We start from the raw sequence: 19,247 nt of genomic DNA, 5'->3' as shown, positions 1-19,247 counted from the left end.
TTATCCAGTGCAGATGAGTGATTTAAAAATAATGGGCATTCTTATCTTTAAATGAAGAAAGCAAAGAAAATAAACTTTAGGCAATATTTCTAATATTATCATTGCTATTTTACCTGTGATCTGTATGACTAAGATGAGACAGAAGAGTCCCAGCAGGAACTAGTGTTGCATATTAGTTCTGGTCCTTGCAGTCTAACTAACTAAAAACATCACTTATCTCTAAAATGACTCTTACTGTGTGTTATCATACCAGGTGTCAAGGGCTGATACAGCTCTTGAGGGAGCTGGACTTTGGGGACCCAAGTAGTTCTTACCTGGCTTTCAAGCATATGGTGAGCAACTCGTCTCTCCATGCTCAAGTGGAGCAACCTGGACTGTATATTTACTGGTCTCCTGCTCTTCCCTGTGCTTCAAAAAGGACAATGTACCTGTTTACAAGGAATTAATATCTGAGCTATACTTGAACTGCACAGCGCAGTGACATAAGCTCAAGAAGCAGTTTTAAATATTGCATTTAAAATCAAACCCAAGTATGACATAGGCAGCCACTGAATAAACACATTTGCAGAAGAATAATTTCATTACAGTTATGAATGAAATGTGATGTGTCTTCACAAGGATCTCCATGGAAGCAAGTTGCCACTGGGTGTAAAGGGATGGGACATAAAACACACTGATAAAAACAAGAAGAAAAATATATACTGGCTAAAGGAAAGAAGGGGGGTCGGGGGGGGGCAAAAGAAGTAAAGCAAGCAGAGAAAAGAAAAAAGTTGTAAGAGTAAATCAAAGTGATTGGAATGGTTGTGTTGCTGTATGTTGTATGAGCAGCAAAATAAAAAAAAAATTTAGAAGAAAGCAAGTGGTGTATATACTGAGTGGATTGGGAAGGACACATTGGTTAATAGCATAGATAATCTGCTTTAATGGGGACAGATGAGTTGTTGCTGGCTTTTAGCTGTGCTTTCTTTAGCAGTGCAGGGTTCCAAAAAGTTTTCCTATCAGTGTTGCAACATGCTTTGCAGGAAATATCTGAATGTCATTAAGATTTGACTATCATACTGCATTTTTTTATTTTGGACAGAATACACTCATCAGTGCAAGATTATTTAAGTAAATAAAATAAATTGTTATGTAGAAATATTTGGACATACCTTTAAAGCTTCTAAAATGCAGAAAATTGTTGTTATTCTAAATTTATTTTTCCCCATGAAAGAACGTCTTACATTTTTTTTTCTCAGCCTTCCCCTCTCCATCTCTCACTCTGCTTCTAATACCTTCTGGGTATCTCTAAGGCTGCAATGAAAAGAAGCAGATGAGTGAGAAGTGAGTGGGCAAAACTGAAGAAGACAGAGCTGCGGTCAGGAAGAAGGTTTGGACGAACCAGGGAAAGTGCGTTGTGTTACTGAAGATATGGGTGAATGAGTAGCTGTTCTGTATTGATTCAGGTTAGAAATTGAAGAGGAGAAAGGGTCTGATGGGGTATTATTATGCAAACTTAGTTCACAGACTCTTGGTGCAGAGTATGATGAGAAGACAGAAAGGGAGGGTCTGCTGGTGCCAGAGAAGAAATCTAATCCCAAACCTTCCCATTCATTGCCACTTTTTTTATTATTCTGCCTTTTTCAGTGTTCATTAGAAGTAACTTGCGCACAAGCTGTGAAGAAAACAGAAAAAAACTTTTCTTTCTCTCGAGGTTAGAAATTAATCTTTTCATAACAGTCTTTGAGACGGAAACAACGACACGTTTTGGCAAGAGCTGACAGGACAACTACAGCAAAAAAGTACTTTCCACTGCGGAAAAACAAAAACATTAAAATTCTGTGATCAGGGTTTTGCATAACGAACTGACAAAGAGAACTCAGTAGTATGAAAAGAGACAAAAATATCCTGCATGCTACCAGAGCCATGAATGGTGCATTTTATCTACCTCTTTCAAAGCAAAGTAAACTTATCAGAAAGATTCACTTCTTACATGAAAATTTGTGGGGTTTTTTTTTTTAAATTCAGCGATCCGATCTGTGTTTCCCAGCACAAAGAAATCAGAAGTTTTGTCTGCTCTTGAACATAGGCCAGTCTATGCATTTTCTTCAGAAAGCAAATGGACAGGAAAACACTGATTTAAATAATATCCTTTATGTCTGTTGGCATAACACAAAACACTTCATGCTCCAGACTTTACTGCTTTGTTTGAAGTTGAGTAGCAACATACAACTTTCAAAAGCTTGCTTTGCAGATCTTCCTTTAGACTTCTGGGGATATTTCTTCAAATTGACATGTTTTAGCCTGTGCTTTGCTTAGATTTGTACATTCTTGGTATGTGTGTACACCCTTGTACTACACAGGGACATACAGTGGTTGATTATGAATGCTCATCAGGAGACCTGCTTCAGATAGGCATGTGCACAAGTAAACACATATTCTAGAGGCAGCAGAGACCAGGGCTTGAGTATTTGCCCAGATGTCAGGTGCTGCTGAATTTTAATCCTGGGTCTGGCATGGATTTGCTGTGTAGCCTGTGGCAAATCACATAATCTCCCTGCCTCAGAGTCCCCACCTGTGAAGTGGGGATAATAACACTTACAATTTCCTACCTCACAGGCTGTTTTGAGGATTAATGGATGTCTGAGAAGTGCTTTATATACTGGAAGTCCTGGCTTATGGGGAGGTATTTTGACTGTGTCTGAGTGAAAATTTGGATCATTGTTTTGGACTTTTCAGGAAGAATAAAAGAATAATTTATAGAAAATAACAGCACCATCCTAACAACTCCTTAGGTGCAAAAGCCACTGCTCTGTCAGCGTCTAAGTCTCCTTGTGCATGAAGTTCTTGTACACAAGCTCTACTGTTATCAGCAAGTGGCCTCACTTGGGGTAGCATTTGGACGATTAACTCTTTACTTGCAAATTCTCACGTTGGACTCATGGAGTCTGAATAAGGACTTGAGAAACTGCTGGATCATCTAGTTTAGCTTTCTACATATTAAATTCTTCCTTTCTTGCTGTAGTTGCCCCTGTGTCGAGCCTCGGTGTTACCTAGGCCCATGACAATTATCGAGAAAGGGCATGACCTTTGAGAAGGCGCACTCCTGACACGCTGGCAGGGTTATCAGAAGAAAAGGGATCAAGAGTGCCAGAAGATCCACCAGTCAGATGGGAATGCAAAAGGGAAACAGGGCCCGTTCTTTAACAGCATTTCATTGCTGTGGTGGGAGAAGGCAGGACTGTGCACGGGGAGACCCCAAAGACTCGGAGCTGCCCGTGGTTCAGGTAGGGATGAAATGCTTTCGGCTGCCGTGGCAGGCTACCCAGGCACCAGGGCCGGCGCTGTGGGAAGGAGCTCCTGCCTGCCTCGGCAAGCCTGCTCTCGCCCCCAGAGTGCACGCCGCCTCCTCCGTGAACCACTGAAGAGAAAAACAACCTTCAGAAATGGGGGGCGGGAGGGTGGTGTGTATTTTTAAACCCAGCTGAGCTTGCTAATGTAGGGGCAGTGTGCTGATACCTGGAAAGATGCGGTTGAAGGCAGGGGTGGCAAACACGAACCCCTTACACCGGTGTTTCTGCTGAAGTTCCCGTATTGTAAAATTAGGACTTCAGCCTGAGTAGGAGGGGTAGAACCTAGTCCCTTACGTGGAAAAACAGAGACCATGATTCTCCATTACCTGCAACCATGCATAGTCACTATCGTCCCTGCAGAGTGGGAGTAAAATACTATCAGTCTGATTGGTACACCCACTTTTAACTCACTTTGCACGGTCTAAAATGACTACGAAGCAGCGTGTAAAAGGCTGGAACTATTGATGGTAAAATCACAAAACATCCAAGTCATTTTTTCTCATTGTAGCTGTGGACTGAAAAACCAAACAAAACTCCCTTAGCACACAAAGTCTGGACTCACGAAGGCTCACATTACTGCATACTTCCTAAAGTTGCATGTAACTGATTGCTATCTCATCTTCTCTAGTAAGCACTTCTGAGTGCAATGGTGAGTTAAAAATGACTGAGCAAAGACAGAAGTACGCAACCTATTAATCTGAAGTGTACTCTGCACTAAGAGAAAGGGGGTTTTGGTAACACAGTGGCTAACGATTTTAAACAGCCCTGACTGTTGACTAGAAATTGCCAGGGAAAAACATGTTAGCTGGCAGTGACCGAACCTGGGAAGACTTTTGAGTTCCCAGTAATGAACTGAAACCTTTTAGGAGATGTCAAAAACTGTTTCTAGATGCATTCTTTTTAAAACATTGAAGCCTTCTTTGTTCATGTGACACTTAAAAATACAGTAATCAATATGTGTTATGTAATGCATTTGCTAAGCATATTTCATTTTCCTAAGCCAGACAAGACTGGTAAGAAATGCCTCCACAGAGAAGCTGGCTGGCATAGTTATTGTGGGTTAAGCTGTTTTGTGGTGTCTCCAGATCAGATCCCTCTGTTGTCACTCAGTTCTGAAGCAAAAAAAATTATTCTGGCATGATTACTTTGCTTACAGTGTAGATAATTTTTCAATAATAGAACTAATTTTCTTTCCACATTCCCCATCCCAAACCTGAGAGATATTCTCAAATAAATAATAAATTCTGTTAGGATATTTGTCAAAGTCTTTTTGTTTCCTCCAGACTTGAAGAATAAATGCCTATTTTAGACTAAGAAAGTTGGTGAGGGTGGAATATGTTTATTCAAGTTTGTGGTCGGTGAATATTTCGTTCGTAACAAGCTGCAACAACAATACCTCTGGGCACAGATGGACTCTGCAGAAACTGAAAGGTAGCTAAAAGATAGGGGAAATAAAATCCTACTCATTCCACCACTACACGTCGCAACATTTCATCACGTGTTATTATATGTCATACATGTTTTATGTAGCCCTTTTAGCATAACTTTCAATTTAATGAGAAATCATTGCTGAGATTCTTTTAGGGTTTTCAAGTGAAAAAATAATGCTGCTTTTATATAGGTCTCAGGGGGTTAATGGGACTGGGAAACACAACTGTCCTGTAGAATCAACCCAGGGAACACTAACATATCAGGAAGTTTGGGAAGACATAGGAAAACTCAATGGGCTCAAGATTGTGGAAGCCACGAGAAAGAAGTCCATGCTCAGAGACCAGTCTTTCCCTCTCTGCCTCTTCCTTGCAGGAGAGGACATGAGCCAGCAGACAGACAGAGAAACTTGAACCAACTCTCAGTCCTCAGAGTGCAAGAACCTCTGGAAATCAAGGACACAACTGCAGAGAAGGTCTTTCCTTGCTGTTTTCCTCCCCCTTACAGACACTCACTCCCACTTTCACAGGACAGTTTTTCAGCTGAACTTGAGCTTTTGCTTAGGGGAAGAAAAGTCTTAAAAATAAAGAAAAAGAAAAACAGTAAAAGCCCTATCAGAAGCAGATCAGCATCCAACAAATTTAAATCTCCAAATAATTTGCCACTTCAAACATCTGGTGCTTGGCAACATTTGGGTGACCTGCTGGGAGAACAAGAGAAAAGATGTGTTCCTATCTGAAAATCAGCCCTGAACTCAGAAGGCAGCCTCAAAAGCACAACACCTTCCTTCCTTCCTTCCTTCTTTCCTTCCTTCCTTCCTTCCTTCCTTCTGCCTTGCTTGTTCTTAGGAAAGGCAGATGCTGATGACTTGGAGCAGGATGTAAATGCCCTGTTAAAACTCACGGACAATAGCATATCTCCGGGTTTTTAAGCGTTGTCTTTACCTCAGCTGTAACTCCCAGCTAGACAACGTCTCATTCCTGCTGTCCTGTCCTGCTTGATCTTCTCCTAGCTTCAAGAGCAGTAAATCAGTTTTGGAGACAGGAAAGAAAAGTAAGGCTCAGAGTAAAAGGTGAAGGCACTGAATGGTGGGTGCTGCAGCCCTTCTGCTCCAGACCTCTGACCTGCAGAGTGCAAACACAGAGGAGCAAGTGGCTGAAGCCCTTCTTTTGTCTGCGTAGACTGCTGGGGTACAACTCCACAGTCATTTTGCCCAGCAGCAAGGCTGGCTGCAGCCGTTCCCACATGCTCCACTCAGCCCATTTCCTCCAGCTCCTTTCCTTCCTTGTGCCCCAGTTCACTGCAGGGCATTTCAGCAACCTGGCTGAGCGGGGTGGCTTCGTAAGCAGTTGTGCCGGCACAGCTGAGGGGGTGGCACGCCGCAACTGGGAGGGCAGAAATAAAATGTGGGGGAGAGCAGGACTCTCGCAAGCCTGTTTTGCTGCCAAAAAAAATAAATGGAGGACCGCACCCCAAGGGAGAGAAGCACCCCTGGGCACCTCAGCGGGATGATGCAAAGGTCCCGCGTGCTGAGCACGAAGCCAGCGAGAGCTGGCCAACAGGCAGCAGCGGTGGTGGGGAGGTACCGGAGGTGCCTGCGCTGCAGAGCGGCAGCGCGTGAGTCAGGGCCGCCCATGGGTGCACCCTGTCCACCTGCAGTCTGGCCGGGCCCCTGCAAAATGGCCAGACGAGGCGCAGACTTCAAAACACAGCCTCAGGGAGAAAATGACTGCAGCTCTGACACCCACCTTTCATGTATCTTAGCGGGTTTTGGCATCAGCCCGGCAAGAGGGAGACATAGCACCTGTGCCCTCCTCAGCCTTGAGGAGGGATGGAGACTGCACAAGTGTGTCTGTCTGGCTATCAGACCATCGCTGGAGCAGAGGCAGTGATGTGCCCTCAGTCCTGGTGAAGGGGCTGAGCTGCATAGTGCAGCTTGTGAAGTTCATTTGTTGGAAAGAAAGTGTTCAGGAAGCAGCGTGCAACTATGTATGGTTCCAGCTGTGAAGGCCACGTTCCAGTCCTTTCATGAGCTGTGTCTGAACCATTCTCAGATAAAAGCCATTCCCAGCTATTTGACTAGGCTGATTTTGCTGGACCATATTGCAAATCTGACATTAGGCTAGAGTGCAGTTCCCTAAATTCCTTTTGACATGTTTCCTTTCCATTCACACAAGCAAGAAATTTTGCAGGAGAGTTTGGCAGGGCCATAACCAAATTTCACAAAAAGTTTCAGCACAACTATTTTTCTTGTCTACACAGTATTTGGCTCACTGTTTTGCTGTGGTTATTAGTGGTATCGCTCCAGTGATTTCAATGAAAAGACTCCTGGGATGAATCTGGCCAGCTGAATTAACCTTAATGAGGCACAGAGGAAACTACCAGCTTAAGGGGGAGTCATTAGTCTTGTTATGAAAGAGTTAACACCCTTTGAAGGATTTCAGGAACACACCCTTTCATTGTCTGTTTGTTTTCTACTCCATAAAGCCTCCTTGCTTAGTTACTCCCTTTCTCCCCCGTTCTGCGTTGCCCACTGCAGCCCAGCTACAACCAGAAAGGGTGATGGTTTGGCTTGTGGTGGCAGTATCCCAAGTGCAGACTTCTCACTTCCCTCTTACAAGCTGGCAATTTTGTTGGCAAACATTTTTCTTAAGCTGTTGTCTGACATGAGAGAAACGAACATTAGTGAGAAAACAAGGGGGACTTATTTTCCTTTTCTCTCAGGACTGCCAGAATGGCTTCAGGAGGGTGCAGAAACAATGTGGTGTACTTGGTTTCTCCCCCTCTCATGGAGACCTAACCAAGAGTGCATGGAAGCTGATAAGGAAAACCCCCTTTACTTTGTTTCGCTTACTAGCTACCATCACACCTCTTACTGCAGTCACTGCACTTGGTCAGGCTAAGGGGGAAAGAAAGACGAAGGTGTATCTAAAGAGTCTCCCCAGACCCTGGAAGGAAGAAATTATAGAGCAGTTTGTGAGCTGTCAGAGCTGCGCCTGTTCCCAGATTACAGGGCACACCATGCAGTTTTAATGTTGCTTTCAAGTGCCTATCCTGCTCCATGCACTGGCAGAGCAAGGCTAGGAAAACTTGGCATAGGCAGATCTAGTCACTTTGCAGGTGGAATTGCACTGTGGGTCCAAAGTGAGTTAATAGCAATATAACCACGGGTCTGCTACAGCCAAGACAGCTGCTGCAAAGAATAGCCGAGCAATAACTGCGGGAAGACTGGACACAGCTGAAATATTCAGGGAAGATCTTGTATTTACAAGGAGCCTCATACTCAAGAAACGCGTCTTCCTTCTTTCTTCCAACATATACGACAAAGCATTTGTTCATTCTTATTATCCCAGGCGGGCTTTGAAGCAGAGAAGTGCCTGAGGACTTTGTTCCAGGGAGGAGTGTTTAGATGCAATCTGAAAGAGCCGTGGAGAGCAGCCCAAGCTCTATCATCGAGGTGGAACTTGTCCAGAGCCCCTTTGGAGCTGGCTACACCCTATTATGCTGCAGCGACTGCCAGGTATGTATTTACCCCTCTGCAGTATGGCTCCTGATACTATTATTAGTAATAGCAGCCCAGCAGCTTCAGTCTGAAAAGGTCCAGTTAGAGGCGGGGGCCCTGATGATGTGAGTCACTAGCCAAACACTTATTAAAAGGACAGGTCTTGCTTTCAATCTGGTTTAGGCTATGCTAATTCTAAACCGCTCAGAGACACCACATATTCTCTGTGATAGCCCTACTAGCTGGTTTAGCTGGCTTTGCTGTTCTTCTGGCCCAGATATCTAAGTACACTTAGACACCTAACTGCTCATGACATTAGATAGGTTCCTAAATAATTTAAAAAATCTGCCCATTTGTTCATGTTAGCTTGCAAAAATATTTTACTCAGAATGTGGAGTCAAAAAAACCCACCCAAAAAGTCTCCATTAGGCAAAACACAGTGGTCTGTTGCAGTAACCATAAATCAACTGACTACAGCAGTCACCTTTTCTTCTTCATCACTGCAGGATTTTTTAAAACCCTGTAAGCAAAGCAATGAAACACTTCCCTTCAGACATCTTATATTTGATAAGAAGATGCGACATATTAGAAATAAAATCTCTATGAGAAAGGTGTATGCACATCTTGTGCTCTGTGATATGCTACATGAGAACTAAACTCAACTGAGTAGCTGGTAGAAGTAAAACGTGGGCTTATCGAGTTTTACATGTTGTAGATACACAAGAAATTGCAAAGGCTCAAAGAGCACACCTTCACTGCTGCTAAAGACATCTCTCTGCAAAAGCATGGACTGGAGCATCTCACCTATGATGAAAGGCTGAGAGAGCTGGGACTGTTCAGCCTGGAGAAGAGAAGGCTGAGGGATCTTATCAGTGTATATAAATACCTGAAGGGAGGGTGGCCAGGCTTTTTTCAGTGGTGCCCAGAAACAGGACCAGAGGTAATAGGCACAAACTGAAACACAGGAGGCTCTGTCTGAACATCAGGAAATGCTTTGTTACTGTCAGGGTAACTGAGTCCTGGACCAGGTTGTCCACTGAGGTTGTGGATTCTCCCTCTTTGGAGATATTCAAAAGCTATCTGGACACACTTCTGGGCAACCTGCTCTAGATGGCCCTGCCTGAGGAAGGAGTTGGACCAGATGACCTCCAGAGGTCCCTGCCCACCTCAACCATTCTGGGATTCTATGAAAAGCCTGTAGCCATTATTTAATTTTGAAGCATTTGGAATATCTCATACACCTATTGGATAAGGAAGTGGGAAAAAAAGAGTCTGTTTCATGTAGTTCCAGGAATGCTGTAATCGTCCACAGTTCTTAATAAGACACACAAAAGCCTCTGATGGCCACAAGGACCGTTGAATCCAATGGCTACTTGGGCCAGTGGTACTTGTCCAGGAGGACAACATCTATGCTGACCTTCTGCAACCTTTAGTAGACAAGGTACATGAAGAAACAAGAACTCTGGAATCACTTTAGTTCTGCTTCCCAGTGGAAACAATTCCTCTTGGCACACACATTACCTCAGTTTTGCAGCACAGCTCTTTTGCAGCTAGTGTCACTCGTAGGGTGTCACTCTCAGGGGCAGGAGCCAAACAAACTATGGTTCTGCATCTGTGTTTATAATTTTTGGAAGAGCCATATGTGGAATGTATGTGAAAATGATGTAATCTGGCATGGTATATCCACTTTTCTAGAAAAAAAAAAAGGAAAGAAAAAACAGTTGCTGGATGTTGACACATGTTGGCCTGTGCCATTCCTACTACTGACATTAAAAGAGACTAGGATGTTTTAATCAAAACTAATTGCCTTTCTCTTTATTCCATTACTGACATGTCCATTATTTAATTATTGGAGGTCTGCACACACACATATCCCAAATCCCATGACAGTTAAAAAAGAAAGCTTTAAAGTCACTTTTGCTAAGGCAGAAAGAATCACATGTCAAGTAGAAGACCATCAGTCTGTTCATTAAGTAATCATAACTGACTCTGTTTCTTGCTACAGTGCGGTATATCCTCTTCAAATGTTATTACGTGCCTACCATTCACTGCTCCCTGTGATGCAAATGTGCTTTGCATGTATCCACACACTTGATCATAATGAAAGTGAGTCCCAGATTTTTATGAGCATCTTGAGAGCCTGGCTGTGACGGGCCATGCAGTCTAACAATGGTACTTGTTTCCAACACAGCCTTAGTGCTGGATTTTTGCCTGGAAGATACATGCAAACAGCTTTTTTTTTTTTTTTTTTTTAATAAACTGAGTAAATTTTAGAAAACTGATGTTAATTTAATGTTAGAGAAAATAGGAAATTGAAAAGTTACAGTTCCTGAAGCATGTTCTTTTGGCCATGTTGTGCACTGAAAGCCTATCCTAGTCCCATCTCTCTTGTTCATTGTGTTTGTTTGTTTTTTAAAGAATGCCATAAAAAAGGCAGGATACAATGTGATGTTTTAAAGACCCTAGGCTTTAAATTGCCTCTTTTTCGAAGTTACAATGTGCCCCCACTCTCAAGCAGAACTAGTTATTACAGGCTCAGTGCAGAGGAGGATTTGTGTCAGTTTTCTGTTTGTACGTCAACCCATGAAGTGCACCAGCCTCACCCAGGGCTGTGCACCCTCAAACTGATCCCATGCCCTTTCCACAGCTCCCTTTGGCAGCTCTCCAGGAAAAGAGTCAACAGAACTTAATGCTGTCCTTCCCCTGCCTCAGAGTAATACAGCAAGTAACAGTGCTACCAACACTGCCTTGCTTGGATTGGCAGGATTAAAAAAGGTGCTCAAATGGCACAAGTCTGCCACAGTGCTGGGCACCTGAACACAGAGGTTAGACACAAATTGTACCATGAACCTCCTTAAGCTAATTTGACTGGTCATATCCCGGAGATTTGCATTTAACAGTCTTAAATATTTATAGAGAAGAGGCAAAGGAAGAGGAGAATGGTCTTGTTCAGGCACAGAGATGATGATAACTAAATAACTTAGTAATTTCTGTAGCTCATTAGAAGAAGCAAGATAGTGAAAGATTGCTTTTCTCCCCGCATATAGTAAGAATCTAGAGGATGAAGCATAAAACCTCTTTGTACCTGAAATATTTGAGACCTTCTTAGGTTGGGAGCAATTGCCCTCTGGAAGTGTCCCTGTGAGAAATGTTGGGAGCCAACATGCCTGGTCTGGACTATATGCTTAGCTTTACACACCTGAAGTTAGCTGAAGCTACTCTTCTCCAAATGTATTTTTTTCATAACAGATGTTTCATGCCGTGAGTAAACTGTAAGGGCAACACTTTCACATCCTTCCTCTTTCAGACCATAGTAAGATGCATTTCATTAAATCAGCCAAGTCTTTACACATCATTTGTGGACATTATAAAAGAAGACAGTCTACAACAGGTTGATTTCTCCCTTCTGCTCTGCTGCTCATGGCACTGAGCTCTGTATTATCTATATAAAACACTGACAATGGGGTGCTTGGGCTACAAGGAAGGGAGGAGATTCACCTCACCAAAAATCTGAATGTGTCCAAGGGGATGAATACTGGTTGCACTGACATGGAAGCAAAACTTTCCATGGAGATTCAGAGTCACCCTATGCTGATTTGACTGAATAGGGATATGTACAGTGTAGGGAACTACGTTTCAGCTAGAGCCCCTTTGTGAGACAGATGGAGAGAAATGGATGCTTTTAGGGCATAACTCACCTGTCCATTTTCGATGGCTGCTTTAAAATGAGGTGAGAAGGGGACAGGTGTGTAGCAATACTTTCCTTGTGTACTTTCCCAGCTAACACTGTTCTTACAGCTCAGGTCTGCCTTGTGAGATCCTTTGGTCCCAGAGATAGAAAGCCTCCCTATGAGGTTGGTTTCTCAAGTAGGTTTGTTTGAGCATGATATACTACGCTCATTGTCCGCTCTTCAGTTACACCTGATTTATCATGTCATAAATGACAGTAGAATCAAAGCCTTTTAATTTTTAGTTTAGAAAAGGACAAATAGTCTTCCTACACAGGGAAGATAAGCATGGCTGCTATGCTGCTATGCGATCCTACTTTCAAATGTTGAAACAACTTCAGTTTCTCATGAAGGAAGATTGTCAGTCTCTGCATGTATATTCTTGTGGCATGTTTCCAGCAGGAAGACAATACATCAAAACATCATTGTTCTAACATGCTCTGACTTCTTCTAGACCTTCTTCAAGTTTAGACTCTTTTGTAGTCAGACTGCATTTTTAATTGTAGGATGCCCAAAGTTCTTCCTGGAAAATCTCATGGAGAAAGAAGGGTTTGGGTACTGTATGACATACGCACACAAGTCTGACACAGCTGGGATGCACTGTATCAGCTGCACATGTAGCACACAGATGGCTGACACATGCTTAGCAAGTTTGTCCGGTCTCCTGTGTATCAGGTGATCCACTGTGAGTGCATGTGCTGTAGATCCGATGCCTCTGAGGAGGGCCGGGCTCCTTGTGCATTGACCTGTCCATGAGCTTGGGACATTTGCCTGAGCCTTCCAGGCAACAAGAGGGCAGCAGGGCTTGCTTGGCTGCTCTGGCACTCTTGGAGAAAAGATGAAATTTCTTCTTTCTCCCAGTCAAAATTTCCAGGTGGGAAAGAGGATATGTCCAGCCTCTGCACAGGACACCCAAGCTTTGCCCAGTCAGCCTGCAGGGAGGGACCCTGGGCTGCCTTGTCCTGTTTATCTGTTACCTGCCCTGGGACAGTGTATGAGAGTGTGGGCTGCTGGCACATGCCTGGCTGCATCCCAGATGTGTCCTGCCCTCCTAGAATGGGAGTGAGGCCCATGCTGTATGTCCAGCAATACCTGTGGTCCCTAATGGAATGTGGGGTGGGCACCAATTACTGAGTTCTCACCTCCTGTGAGACCCAACTGGTCTGGCTGTGGAAGCAGGAGGAGGTCTTCCAGGCCGAACCTGTCCTGGTCTCATCTGGTCTCAACAGACACTTAGTCTTTTTTAGTCTTTCTGGGTTAGCTTGCTGTACAAGAGGAAAAAAAAAAAACCAAAACAACAAACCCCAAATTTGTGGCTGGCGGGAAGCCCAGGTAAACACAATTGCCTCTGAAACTTAGCTCTTCCCTATGCCCGGTGCTTCACTGGTGCAGAGTATGTGAGTTACTCTCCTCATTGGAGCAGGACTGGAGCAGTTTTCTGTGTTTACAGCAGTGTCTCATGACAGCGGTAGAGACAAAATCATAAAAGCATCTCAATGCGAGATCAAGGACTTCTAAAAAAACTACTTTGTGTTTTAGCAAAAGCACAAACCACCGTGCCTGGTTTTATGCAATACAGCAAACAGCTCTGGATTCTGGATCAGAGTTACATGTGATGAAAATGGACGTAGCTCTTTTTGATGCTTTAGTGGGAAGACATTGTTTTAACCTAGATAACTGTCTGGGTCACCCTGTACTTTGAATTAACCACCATTTAGTTTTAAATCAGGGGAAACTGCCTGACTTATGAGAAAGGACTCTGCAGCTCTCTGGAGTTACTCAGCCACCTCTGAGGAGCATGGGGCCCTCACACTGGACATGCAGAAGGAAAAAGGAATTTGAGATGAATCTCTTTATTAGAAGAGAGCATCAGGCTTTATAGTTTGATAGCCTCCAACAGGGATCTGTTGGGATTGTCAAGGTCAGTGTTTGGTTTGGAGTAATCCCAGTAATTGTTAAGAGGTTTTCTGTTCTGAACTCACAACAGGACATATCGCATGAGGGGTTTTTTAAAGCTCTCAATTAGGTGAGTAATGATGCTGGAAGGTTAAGTAGATAATAAGACTATGAAAACATTTAAAACTTTTCCCCCCTCTATTATGACCATGAAATATAATCCTCAAAAGCTACAATTGTGCAACTTCATGGAAGGGCCCACAAGTAGGTATCACATCAAATAAAAACAAAACCAAAATCCTCATTGATAAATGAAGCCTGCTTTTCTCATTCAGTTGCCTATAATTGTAAACATCTGTAATGCTGGATGTTTCTCTGTTTGGAGGCTTTGCTGAGAAAACATGGCTTTGAAAATCAAAACAGAGAGCAGAGCTATGCCATCAAGTTAGGTCATTTTATGGCTCTTGACAGTATGGTGCAATTTTTAAATTTTCATTTTAATGTATTTTATTTTTTGCAATTAGAAAGGATATAAGCATATTGAAAGTATTACACAACAAATTACCAAGAGCATTAGTACTTCAGGAGGGACAATTCTTTTCTCGTTCAGAGAAAAGTTGGGATATGATGCCTTCTGCTATGAATAAGAGTTACCTAACAAAAACTGACCTTGAGTTTAAATGCCAAGGGCAAAGAGGCTGACAACATATCCCATCTGCTGCTCCTCTTTTAAGGTGGAAGGTGTACGTCTTCCATTCATGAAACTCTGAAGGATGTAGCTGAACTTTCCCCTCTATCACAGTAGATAGAGCTTCAGGGTGGTTTTCAGGGTATTCTGGTCTCTCCACTGAAGAGAGGTGGTTGGGAGATTAACAAATTCTGTCACAAAACCTACATTTCATTTATCAACATTTTGCCATGTTCAGGAGAACTTGCCTTTTTGGCCTAAAAAGCAAATAGTATAGGACTGGAAGAAACATTTGAGCGATTCATATGCTGTGAGCCACATCCCTGGGTACCACCCGGGGACCAGAGTCCCTGCTTCTGCACAGCCTCTGCTCCCTGTGGTTAACCCTAACCCATTGCGTGGAGGGGCTGAGCCCAGTGGAGGTTTCAGGTCTGCCTCCACATAGCAAAGCTAGCAAAAGTCAGCTGCTCGCTGAGTACACCACAGGAATGCCACCTATGCATATCACTGCCCGCTCCAAGGACCACGGAATATTTAGCAGTGGAGGAAGATGAGAAATAGCCTTCCTGTCCACAAAGAGATTTTGAAATTTTAACATTTTTTCCTTGCCTAACCTGTGACAAAAAGATGTCCTCTTGGAAGGAAACTCAGGAGGATAATCAGGAAAATATGGATCAAGGCAAGACATTTTGTCAAGCAAGATAAACATTTCATTAAAGTGAAGTTGAAAAGACGACTAGATGACTTCACATTTTTCTACTTTAAACTTTATTCTTTAGTGTAATATTCTACATTGAGAGCAATTTCTAAATGGAAAATAAATGCCTCATTTTACAAATGTTCAAATGGAAGGCTTTTGTCAACTTTGGAAGATGAAATCTCCTTGTTCAGCAGGCCAATTCTTCTATGCAAAGAGTTTAAAAATAAACATTTTTCTGATTAAAAAGTATCCAAAACCATTTAAAGGGAAAATTCTTGTTCAGTGTTATCTGTGTACAAAGTAAGCAGATGAAATCTTGCAAGTATTTGTGAACAACATTGGTACAAGTGTAAGAGTTGCTTAGATCAATACGCAAAGCAAAAGGAGTCTAATGGCCTGGTTTTGTGGTGAGCTGAATGTCTGGGAGGCAAGTGTAAAACAGTCTCATGGCATGAATTTGGAAATGAGTTATTCTAAATTCACAATATCAGCAAAATATGTTCAATTTGACAAATGAGATGATAGAAAAATCACATGGAAGGAGTTCAAAATGGTTTTGCTGAACTTTAGAATTTCAAATCTTCAGTGCTATTGTGCTAGTTTTGCAATGGTTATTTTAAAAACACTTCGGTCTCAGCTGGAAGAAGTGCTGGGTATATCCCAGTGCCACAGCAACTGTAGCTAATCAGGCCTTGTCTAAGGGCAAAATACATCATCCCACGACCAGAACTGAAATCACAGACGTGCAGCTTTGGTTTCACAGCTTGCTGCTCAAAGTATTACACAGCACCATTTCATATAAATTTCAAAAGGTGCATTTTGAAAAACAAAAATAGCAGCAAAGTCTTGTACAACTTAATGGGAAATATAATCGAGGGCTTTTGAAATACATACACTTGACAGATGAGAGTAACAGCAATGATACAGTAGGATTTGGGGGGGACCTTCCCAGACCATGCACAGGTGAGGTCTTACTGTGAGCCTGATTCTCTCCTGAACAAGCTTGTCTGCCATGCTAAGACTTGCAGAGCCCAGGTCCTCCTCCCAGCTCTGTCCTCTGCCACTGTTTCTCCAGCTGGAAGATAAAGCTTGACTTTCTTTGTAAAGTCGTTCAGTGATGCTGTGAGAATCATCCCAGCCTAAAACAGATATGACTTTGAGAGTTATGTCTGCTAGCCTCGACTTCATTTTAGACGATGTTTTCTATTTAATTTTGGTTCTCGTCAGTGCAGTGGAAAAGACAAGGCCAGCACTGGCAGGAGTATCACAGAGGACAAGCAGATGTCAGTGAAGTGCACGGAGTGCCTTGAAAAATAGCATATTTTGAAGTGCAGATAAATATATGGAGAACAGCTTGATGTACATCAACTGACTCAGTCTCTGAATTATTTGCTGCCATGTGTGCACAGGCTACACGTTGTTGTTACAGAGTTAAAACATACAGAGTGGTAATTATCAGTCTAATTAAATATGTGAAAATGAGCAGCTGTCATTTTCTTCTCTATACTTTCTCCAATATGCAGTGCTTACTAATTTGCATGTGCCGAAATTAAGGCCTAGTAGATGGAAGCAACCAGCATTTCATAGTTCTCCCTTTATTTTAATAAGCTTGTCCTAAGACATGATGCCTATATGGCCCCTGAGTCCCAGACGCCCCCTCGCACGTGGAAAAGAGCGCTGCAGACATTGGCAACAGCCTTTGGGTTGCCACAGTGCAACTGGACAGGCCCTGGAGGACTTCTGCTGGCTAGCAAGGAGCCCTGAGCGAAAGAGCGCAAGAATATTTTGGCAGAGCCGCCATTAGACGCACAAGGCCCCCAAGTAGAGGCTAATGCACGAGCCTCCTCTTCCTCCCTCAAGCATATGGGCAACCTCGCCGGCCGCCTGTCAGCCTGCTGCCTGCCCCCCTGCCCCTGCCGCGGGAGGCCGGGCTGGCGGCCCAGGGTGCTGTGCCCTGGCTCAGCGCTCAGGGGGACCCCCCGCGGCCTCTGCGCGTGGGGAAGAGTCTGCCCCATGACGCGAACCGTGATTTTGGTAATCAGTCGTAATTATAGTTAATGATAGCAGTGTCTGGGCTCCCCTGCCAGAGTCAGGCCCCAGTTGTGCTCGGCATTGTGCAAACACTTAGGGCGTAAATTAGACATTGCGCTCAAAGCACCTTAAAATGCCTGGCAGTCTGACAGCAGCACGTAGAAGAGTGTGGAGATAAGGGTACGTGGCCTGCTTCAGCAATCTGAAGGAGACTCAGAAGGATGGAGGTGCACAGGCAGCCATTCTGGCTGTGAATGGTCCTGCAGAACTGAGGAATTTTTTCTCTTGAAGACTCAATGTGTTGGGCAATTTTTTGTCAGCACGAAACTACTTGTGGGTTGAGGTTGGCTGCCATGAATAGCACCAGGAGTAGAGGGCTGGGACAGGGCTGATGGAGGAAGTGTCCCCCGTTTAAACAACAGTTCACAGGAAGAAATGCAACCTATGGGAGATGGTGGCCCGGGCTGGGGGAGCTGATCCTCCATCCCCTCCTTCTCTTAGCCTGCTGCCTCTCAGTTAATCCAGGAGACAGGGCCCGATGGCCAGGTGTCTCATTCCTGTTTACACTGTCCTCTGCGTGTAAATAATTAAACATTAATTGGAGCAGGGTTAAGTGTCCTGCATGTCACACGTTCCAAGAGAATATTTTAACTAGCATGTCAAGAGTCATTCTTCACACCCTTCCTCCATGACTATCTGGATGTTTTATAAGAAATGGGATAGCTCCAAGAGGAGGAGACTGAGCAGCCTCTGCTGCAAAATACCTGCAAAACACCTCCTGGGTTAAAGTCCTCACATGCAAACCTCTGCCTTGAACCAATGGAGACTTTAGACCTGCACTAACATATTCCACCTCTCAAGTCACTGTTAGCCATGAGGTTATAAATGCATTGAGGTATGTCTCTCCCATAGGAGCTGCTCTGTTTATATTAAAGTACTTATGCAGTCATGTAGCAAGAGAGTAAAATGGCTTCAGAGTCACGATGATGAGGCCAGCCTCCTGGGAAACGGAGTAGATGGTTTTCAGTGTTGTTCCAGTGAAGTCCAAATTGTCTGTGCAGAGTAACAAAAGTGACTGCAGTATCCTCATCTCAGGGTATCCTCATAGCTTGCTCGGTTATTCACCCCTGAGAGAGAGACGTGCATTAAAACCTGTCTCCCAGCTTTTGTCCTGGTATTTTAAGTGAGAAGGATATGAGCACCCCCACCCCTAAGGTATTGATGAATCTGAACACGAGGAAATAACTTTTTTTACTGTGACGGTGACTGAGCACTAGCATAGGTTGCCCAGAGAGGTTGTAGAGTCTCCATCCTTGGCGATATTCAAAAGTTGTCTGGACATGGTCCTGGGCAACTGTCTCTACATGGCCCTGCTTGAGCAGGGGTGGTGGACCGATGATCTCCAGAGGTTCTTTCCAGCCTCAACCATTCTGGGATTCTGTGATCTGGCCTCTTCAGTTCCTTTGGATCTTTCAAAATTTCCCAAATTGAAGCATTTCATTTTCAGTCAAATGAAACATTTCCTGTTGAATGAAATGACATTTTACAGGTTTTAATTTCAGCAAGACCAATTAGATTCTTTTAGTTCCTTTTCTATCCAAACTGAGATGCTTCTACCCCACAATTTTTCAGCCCAGCAGCTCAACTGGTAAAGTTCATTATTTGCACAGACCTAGGGCTACATGTTCAAATGTACGCAAACACCTCTACTGCTCTGCCAAAGTGGGATTTTCAAAAGGACTTTTTGAGGCTGACTTTACAGTGTAAGGACCAGATGCCTGTTCAGTGCGGTAATGTGGTATGTTGACTGGTAGCCTTACCTTGATCATTAAAACAACAGCCCAGGCATGCACAATGCTTTTGAGAGCAAGCCATACACTGGGACCCTGCCCTCAGGAGTTTTCAATCTTATGCAGTCATGGTAGCAAAGAGGACAGTAAAG

The sequence above is a fragment of the Haliaeetus leucocephalus genome, unplaced genomic scaffold (genome assembly GCF_000737465.1).
Source record: "Haliaeetus leucocephalus isolate CR32 unplaced genomic scaffold, Haliaeetus_leucocephalus-4.0 Scaffold384, whole genome shotgun sequence".
Taxonomy (NCBI): Eukaryota; Metazoa; Chordata; class Aves; order Accipitriformes; family Accipitridae; genus Haliaeetus; species Haliaeetus leucocephalus.
This window is presented reverse-complemented; position numbering follows the sequence as displayed.